Raw genomic sequence first — 9,308 nt, 5'->3', positions numbered from 1 at the left:
AACAAAACTGGAGGTTTCACAATCCCAGATTTCAAGATATACTTCAAAGCTGCAGTAATCAAAATAGTATGTACCGGCACGAAGTAGACATATAGATCAATGGAACAGAATAGAGAGCCTAGAAATAAGTCCACTATTATATGGTCAATCTTCAACAAAGGAGGCAAGAATATCAATGGCAAGAAGACAATCTTCTTAACAAATGGTGCTGGGAAAACTGGACAGCTACACACAGAAACCTCACCACTTTCTTACACCCTAAACTCAATGGATTAAGGACTTAAAAGTGAGACCTGAAGCCATAAAAATCCTAGAAGAGAGCACAAACAGTAACTTCACTGACATTGTCAGTGGCAACATTTTTCTAGATATGTCTCCTAAGGCAAGGGAAACAAAAGCAAAAATAAGCTATTGGGACTACATCAAAATAAAATGCTTCTGCACAGCAAAGGAAACAAGCAACAAAACAGAAGACCATCTACTGAATGGAAGAAGATATCTGCATATATAGGCAAATACATGGGCTCCATTTAATCCATGACATAGGTCAATCCTATGTTTGACTGAGAGAAGGCTGGCATGAACTTCAGCAAGTCCAATGGCATCTGGAAGTCCATCACAGACTGCAGAACATCTTTCACACCTATGACAGGGGCAATTCTGAGATGATTAACAAGAACGAGCTCAAGCAAGCACTCTCAGGGTACTGGCTCTCTGACCAGTCTCATGACATTCTCATTTGAAAGTTGGACAGACAAGTATGGGAGCAGATCAGATTTGATGACTTCATCCAGGGATGCATCCTCTTGCAGGCACTGACAGATATGCGCAGGTGTTATGATAGGGATCAGGATGACTGAATTCGGTGTCATATGAACAGTATCTGTCCATGGTCTTCAGCATTGTATAACATTGGCCTTTGCAACTAGCTATGTGACTTAGGGAAGGAAGACTAAAAATGCCAAGTCTCTCTTTGAAGAAATGGAACATATATGCAGCTATACTGTTATTCCTTTAAGTTTTATATAGTTAATGTTTGGGGAGCCAACTGTACATATGTGGATAAGCTGATTAATGTAACAATGATTTGCATTGATTACTGATTATAACATTAAAGTAACATACAATTGCATTAATGCAAATGTAACGATAGTTAGAATCATTGTTCACATATGAACATTTGATTTCAGACTGTTCAATTGTGCCATGACATAAGACATAATATCCTGCATGCAAAAAATTCACCGTGCTATTTCTAGATAGTCCCAGTTCTGTAGTGGAAAGCCACTTTTATTAGCCAATAGGAATTCTAAAATAATACAGAACTTGCGGAGAGGCCTTACATTTTTAGAACAGGGTTTATTGTATTTGTTTGAATATGCAACATAAGCGATGAAGCAAATGCACCCCCTGTCAAAAAATACATACATATATATATATGGAATTTATACAACTCAACACCAAAAAAAAAAAAGAAGCCACCCAATTTTTCTTGATTGGGCAGAAGACATGAACAGACATATCTCCAAAGAAGACATCCAGATGACCAACAAACAATGAAAAGACACTCAACATTACTTATCATCAGGGAAATGCAAGTTAAAATCATGAGATATCCTCTCACACATGTCAGAAAGGTTAAAATCAAAAACACAAGAAACAACAAGTATTGGTAAAGATGTAGAGAAAAAGGAACTCTTGTGCCCTGTAAGTGGGAATGCAAACTTGTACAGTCACTGTGGAAAACCATATGGATGTTCTTCAAAAAATTAAAAATAAACTACCATATGATCCAGTAATTCTACTACTGGATATTTACTCAAAGAATACAAAAACACTAATTCAAAGGGATATATGCATCCCTATACTTACTGCAGCATTATTTACAATAGCCAAAATTATGGAAGCAACCTAAGTAACCATTGATAGATGAATGGATAAAGATATGATATGTATATACAATGGAATATTATTCAGCCATAAAAAGAATGAAATCTTGCCGTTTTCAACAACATGGATGGGTCTAAAGGCTAATAGCTAAGTGAAATAAGTCAGAGAAAGACAAATAGGATTTCACTCATATGTGGAACTTAGAAACAAAACCAATGAACAAAGAAAAAAAGAGATGAACAAAAATCAGACTTACCTGTAGAGAACCAACTGATGGTCACCAGAAGGGAGGTGGGCAGAGGGATGGGTGAAAGAGGTGAAGAGGGTTGAGAGTAGACTTATTGTGATGAGCCCTGAATAATGTATAGAATTGCCAAGTCACTATATTATACACCTGAAACTTATAGAACACTGAATGTTAATTACACTGGCATGTAAAAAGAAAAAGAAAAAAAAATCAGAAGAAAAGGGTAAAATAGAACATGCAGACTCCTGCAGCAACACATGCTTATCAGGTAAGAAGAAATTATCCAAAGACCAAGTTCTGGATTTCATAGGTGGCTCTCTATCATACTCAAACATCGGAGCACCTTTTATTTTATCTTTGATGCCAGGGATTAACCTTTGGTGGTGATGGTTTAGAAGTGAAGGTTTAAGAGGTGAAGTTGGCTATTGAAAACAAAATCCATTTATCCAGTAAGGTACAAAGAAGTATAAGTCATTTATAATAAACATTTAAATGAGGTATAAACTTACTTTTTAAAAATTAACTTATTCATTTGAGAGAGAGAATGCATGAGCAGAAGGAGGGGCAGAGAGAGAGGGAGAGAGAATCCTGACGCAAACTTCCCTGCTGAGTGTGGAGCCCCACACAGGGTTCGATCTCAGGACACTGAGACCATGACCTGAGCTGAAATCAAGAGTCAGCCACTAAACTGACTGAGCCACCCAGGCGCACCTCCCACCCTTTTTAAAATACTAACTTTCATTCAATAAGACAGGTGTCAGGAAACACCAGACTACAATTTTGAATTTATTTACTTCAAGTATGCAACAGACACTAAACCAGAAGAAAACGTGTCTTTAAAAACTCCAGGGATTCTACAATCCTTCTTACATTCTGAGTGTCGTTTTCTTGCTTAAGAATCATTAAAATCTGTCACCTTTCTACAAGGCCTCAGTTATCTAGGATTATTCAATAATTTTATGTATAGTTTAGTGCTCAAAATTTTTAAATTTCCTTTTTTTTAATAACAACATTCCCCAGATGTATGACATACAGTTCTATGTGTTAGTAAACATAACTTACTGAACTTATGCTCACCTGTGTTAGAGAGGCAGATGGTTTGGAACATCAGGTTGACTCTTTTAAACACAATAAATGGGCAGCCCAGGCGGCTCAGCAGTTTAGCACTGCCTTCAGCCCAGGGCCTGATCCTGGAGACCAGGGATCGAGTCCCATGTCCAGCTCCCTGCATGGAGCCTGCTTCTTTCTCTACCTCTCTCTCTCTCTCTCTCTCTCTCTCTCTCTCTCTGTGTGTGTGTGTGTGTGTGTGTCTCATGAATAAATAAATAATCTTAAAAAAAATTCTTAAACACAATAAACCACCATAATACATCCTAGACTGATTTGTCCTTTTCTTCTAGAAAGGGTTTATAGAATTTGCTTTTGCAGAGCCTCCTGTATCATCTAAATTACAAAAGTAATTATCAAAAGCATCAAAACTTTATCTTAGTTTGTTATTTTGCCTTCAATAAAACTGTTATCAGCTCTAACCCACTTTCTGAGTAGCTTTCAATTTATAAGAAAATAGCATTTTATCAAAACTTACAATATTTGCTAATAAAGATCTTGAACATATAATAAATAACATCGTGCTCTATTTTCTTTCTCTCATAACCATGAACAGAACTCTGCACCATATTTTTTCAACACCTGATATATCAGTTGGGACTTTGCCTGCAATTGCCAGAAACCAAGTACAATGCAACATAAGTTTTAAAAAAGAAATGTATTGGCTCATAAATGTGGAAAGTCTGAAGTTGTATGCAGCATGGCTGGATCTAGTAAAGAAAATGATGTTGTCATGTCCCTGCCTCTCTCCATCCTGTAATTATGTTTTCTTTTGTTCATTGTCTATCCCTCCTGCCTGACCAATAAATAGCACACCATCTGAACCCTCAAAATAGCCAGTACTCATAAGTAAACAATTGTTTTATTTTCCTGCTTTTGACTTTTTTCCCAAGGATTTCCCTCAAGCATTACACCTTATTGTGCTGATACTGTAGCCTCTGAGCCATATATTACTCAGACAAAAGATTATTATGTAATTGCCAGCAAGTATACTGATTATAGTCATCTTTATCTGCTCTATACAATAAGGAAGAGAAGCATGTTCATTTACTTAGGAATGGATTTTTTATGGCTATATCTTTATGCTGTTAAACATCTGGAAGAAAACCAAAGAAATCAACCAAACCAACAGCAACAACAGCATCATCAACAAAAGCCCCAGCAGTCTCAGCACTTTCAAATGCCTATACTGTAAAATTAAAATATTGATTTGTTGATTGAATTTTTAATTTTCCTGAAGATATTTCCGTTTCACAACTGAGGCAGAACTCAAAACTTACAAAAAAAAAACAAGCAACTAATTGTGTGTAAAGAGTCAGTTTAATGGCCATTGGGCTTTTTCTCCAAAGACACAAAATCAGTCTAGTAACAAGAGTTTTATAATGAACAGGGATCTTGAGTTATATTTTCAAGACAGGGGAAATCATGGGTATATTGACCAGTGAATTCAATCTCACAGCAGCATTTTATAATTTGATACTTTTTAAAAATCCTGTCTGAGTTAAAAGATACATTATGTTGCATAATTAACTACTTTGGAGGAAAACAAGAAGCCAGTTTACAACAAGGGTGACACTATCTTGAAATCTTGGGTGTAAGGTGAGAATCTTTCCATATTGGACTATCAATTCAAAATTAAAACCTGAGAGATGTTCATCTTTGTATCATAATTACCCAATACTTTTATTCCTTTGCCTTACGCATAGTATTTTTATTAGACAATATATTAATCTCAATTTAGTAGAATTAATAGGATTCCAGTTTCTATACCGACTTCAGAGCTGAAAGTATATTCAGAAACTCAAAATGTTCATTTCTACTCTGTTATTTGAATCAACAAGTTTCAGGACTTCGTTTTTTTTTTTTTAAGATTTTATTTATTTATTCATGAGGGACACAGGGAGAGGCAGAGACATAGGCAGAGGGGAAGCAGGCTCCTTTTGGGTAGCTTGATGCAGAACTTGATCCCAGGACCCCGGGATCATGACCTGAGCCAAAGGTAGATGCTCAACCACTGAGCCACCCAGGAGTCCCTGGGACTTTGGTATTTAAAATAAAAATGTGTGATGTAACCCAACAATAATTCTCACTTACAAAAGAAGCATCATAATAGCACTATTTCACACATTAGTGAATCACTACCCTAAAAAGGTAATAATAGAAAAGAAATAGAATAGAAAGTCATCTATTCTTGTGAATGCAAGAGACAAAACATCTTCTGATTTAATCTTTTATGATATTCATATTTTATGTGAGAGAAACAACATAGACAAGTTTGACCTATTTGATTAAGTTGACCAAATCGCAAGGCCTGTTTCAAACACACAGTACCAGCATTTATATCTACATGCACGATCTTGATATTCGCCCTTATAAATGCTGAAGATAGTAAAATCAGCAATCCCTTTGGTTCTAGGGATTTGGTTTTTGAAATCAAGAAATAGGTTCCGCTCTGTGTGAATAAACACTAGGAAGATATATGAAGATAGAATAAACACCAGCCGTGGGCGTTTCCCCAATATTTCTTTCAATGATGTTCTTAAACTTAAAACGATGTAGGTCAGTTTGCTTCCCTAGTCATGCTCCATTGGGGTGTGGTCTATCTTGGACTTGTCCTAATGTTTTTCACATATGACTGGAGACTCAATTATATCACATACGTGGACTAGTGAATAAGTGGTTAAGGATCTCCCGATGACACGAGGTCTCCTAATCACTCCTCTAGCAGCCTATAATTCTCCTTTGTAGTAGTCATCTATCTATGTATTTTCTTATTTATTGATCATATTCCCTAAACACCATAAATCCCATGAATCCAGAGGCTTTATCTGACTATTCTTCTCTGTATATTTACTGCCTAGAAGCATGGTATCTAGGACAGAATAAATGTAAAATAAATATTTGCTGAATGAATAAATGAGGCAATTTCAAGGGGTGCCCCCCCTCCTCCCTTTCAAAATAAATTTATTTGACTTTCACAGTGGACGAATAGGAGATGTGGAGTAAGTTGATGGTTTCCCCAATTTGATTATTTTTGAAAATACAGATATTAGGCCCTTCCTCTGGAGCTGCCAACTCATAAAGTTTGGGGTGGAAATCCAGTATCTGTGTTTTAAAGATGTTCCCCCAGGTAATACTTATAGTGGAGCAAGTTTGGAAGATACCATCTGAAGGATTTCATCTTAGCTTCATAATCCTAGAACGCTTCTCTTTGTCCGGGGATCTGAGGACCTCTGGAGTCCTCATATTTCCTGTACTTCTTAAAAGAAATGCGGATACTATTATGCTTCTTTATTATGCCCACTTGGAATTTCTTGATTTGACATCTGTAATTTTGACTACATATGAGTGAACCTGAGCATCTCTGGATAGCTCTGTCTCAGGCATGAAATTTCATCTTATGAACTATGTGCCTGGTCTTCAGAAAAAAAAAATTCAGCTAGTGAGTCTGACTGAACACTCAACGTGTACAGATAACATGATTTGACTGCTTTGCATTGCATGCTCTTTTACCCTAGGAAATTGTATTTTGATGGTATGCACAAACACAGAGACCTGTAGTAGACATTTGATATTTTATTCTTTCCAGCATCCTTCCCTCTCTTAGTAACAAAACCCAAATTTTGCTTCGGAAGAACCATTTTTAATCACATAGCATGGCACAGATATGATTGACTTCACCCCAAATTTTAAAGTGGCACTTGATTGGCTTAAACCCACTGGTGGATCCCATCCCTCCAACCAAGTAATTGGTTAGTGACAAGGCACAGAACATGAGCAGACTCAGTGAAGCAATGGAAACGTTTCCTAGGGCTTCTGGTAACAAAAAGTATTTCTCTTCCATGGAGGCTACCACAAGAAACCTTCCTTTTCCTTGCCAGTGAGGGGTGAAGATGTAAAGTCTGGAAGTGCTGAGGCCATTTTGAGACCATGAAGGTGACAGGGCTATGAGGGTCCCTGTGGGGAATTTGAGAATGAAGTCCATACAGAGGACAGTGGAGATAAAACCAGTCCTGGACAACATCATACGAGTTTCCAAGTTAGGTCTCAATTATAGCCAGCCCTAGTTTGCCTTTTTGACTATATGACCTAATAAACCTCCTGTGTTTTTAAGTCAGTTTAAACTGGGGTCTCTATGACTTGAAACCTAACGATTCTTAATAGGTGTAAGATCTGTGACTGTATTAGAATACAGCCCTTAATGGTCATTGAAGGGGGAGATGGAGGCATGGGGAAACCTCAGTGGAGCCAAAGGTGGACATAGATGCTAGCACACCTTCCTGAAATAGCCTAGTTTTTGTTCAAGAAGTAAAAATAAAACCGCTTCGTAAGGAATGCTGTGGCCTACCCAGTAACCACACTTTCCAAAGAAACCCATAAACATAACCTCGCAAAATATCTTTTTCTGATATGCCAATTCATTATATGAAATCTCAGAATAATATAAAAAATTGAAATCACATTTCATTATGTATTTCACTAATTGCCTTTATTGGAATGAAAATAAAATGACATGAAATCAAGATTATCCCAGAAAATTCAGGGCATATGGTGGCCATATCTAGGGAACATCCACCTTGTTTTATTGGAATAAATTATTGTTAAAATGAACACACTGCTAGAAATGCTATTACCAGTCTGCAGGTCATAAAGATAAAAAGAGCTAAACCAACCTCTCAGTGCTGAATTGGCAAGTGAAAAGATGCACTCTGCACACAATAGGTATGCAGTGAATATATTTGACTGACAAGAACCCTGCTAGGACTAGCAGTGAGCTATTTAAGCCCTGCTGTTTCTTGTGGACTTTGCCAGGCTTGGCTGCAGAGTGAGGATTCTGTAGTCATTAACAAGAGCCCCAAGCTACAGCAACTCTTCCTCCACTTCAAACTTTCATAAGCCCTACAGTCAGGTGCTGGGCTCTGATCAGTGATAGAAAGGCACACAGGGTCTGAAGAAGACGTTTTTGTACTAGATTATTTGTAGAGGATAATAATTTCACTGTGCCTGTGTCAACGGGCTTGTTACTATGGAATTTGTAAATATATTCACTAAACTGTAAAATGATAGTCTTGTGTTGAAACTGACCTGCTTTTAACCTATGTGTTTTAGACATCTGGCATCCCAAAATTCTGCTGCACAACACAAATCAAAGTAGATGAAACCAGTTAGCTGAAAATAAAAATGAGGGTGATCAAGTCTTTCAGTTTCTGGAAGAGACTAAGAGAAACAAAGCAGAGACCATCTTTGAAAACCCGAATTACAAAAGTATTTTTTTAAATATTAGGAAATATATACACCTATGTATTCACATATGTAATATGTATACACACACACACACACACACACACACACACACACACACTGACCTCAAGCCTTAATCAACCAAAGGTAGCAAAGCTTAGCCTTCATAAGGTAATCTGGTTCGGTAGAGAAGGAATTATATTTCCAGAAGTGGAACCATTTACTGTGGCCTTATGGAGTATTTGCCGAAGAATCAGTGGCACATGTAATCCTTAAATTTAAGCTTCAACATCATATGATGACAAAAGATCACATTTTCTCAATTAACCAAACTGGACGTCTCATGCCCCTACCTGCCCATGAAAGAACACAGTGCCCTGTCTGTCACAAACTGTCCATGGTGACTTTCCTGCATCTTCCTTCCCAGCCCCCATGAAGCTTTTATCATCTGTTCCCTCCAGACTTTTGACAGTAATAGAAGGAACTATCACTTATTGAGCATTTATTATGTACTCAGCAGTGTGCTAGGTGATACACATAGACGTTCTCACTTTATCCTAATGACAATAAAGCAGGTGCTCTTTTTGGTCATGTTACAAATAGAGAAACTGAGGCGTAAGTTCATAAGCTGATAAATGGCAGAGTTAGAAGTTGAGCTGAATTTTAACCCAGGCTGATTCCAAAGCCCATGCTCTAAACCATTACATAATTGATCTTTAACTATTCTTTGTTGAGCTCTTTAAAGGATTTTAAATTTTTTCCAATAATTGTAAGGTAATGTACCCCAATTCCATAACCTGGTTCTGATATACTCAACTGAAGT

The 9,308-nt window shown here is 37.1% G+C and overlaps 1 pseudogene; it reads left to right on the top strand.

The window, feature by feature from the left end:
- The first annotated feature begins 555 nt into the window (after nucleotides 1-555).
- Nucleotides 556-910, top strand: LOC129505408 (programmed cell death protein 6-like; annotated as a pseudogene).
- Nucleotides 911-9,308: the final 8,398 nt, after the last annotated feature.

This window comes from Nyctereutes procyonoides, unplaced genomic scaffold (genome assembly GCF_905146905.1).
Source record: "Nyctereutes procyonoides isolate TBG_1078 unplaced genomic scaffold, NYPRO_anot_genome, whole genome shotgun sequence".
Lineage (NCBI taxonomy): Eukaryota > Metazoa > Chordata > Mammalia > Carnivora > Canidae > Nyctereutes > Nyctereutes procyonoides.
This window is presented reverse-complemented; position numbering and strand designations above follow the sequence as displayed.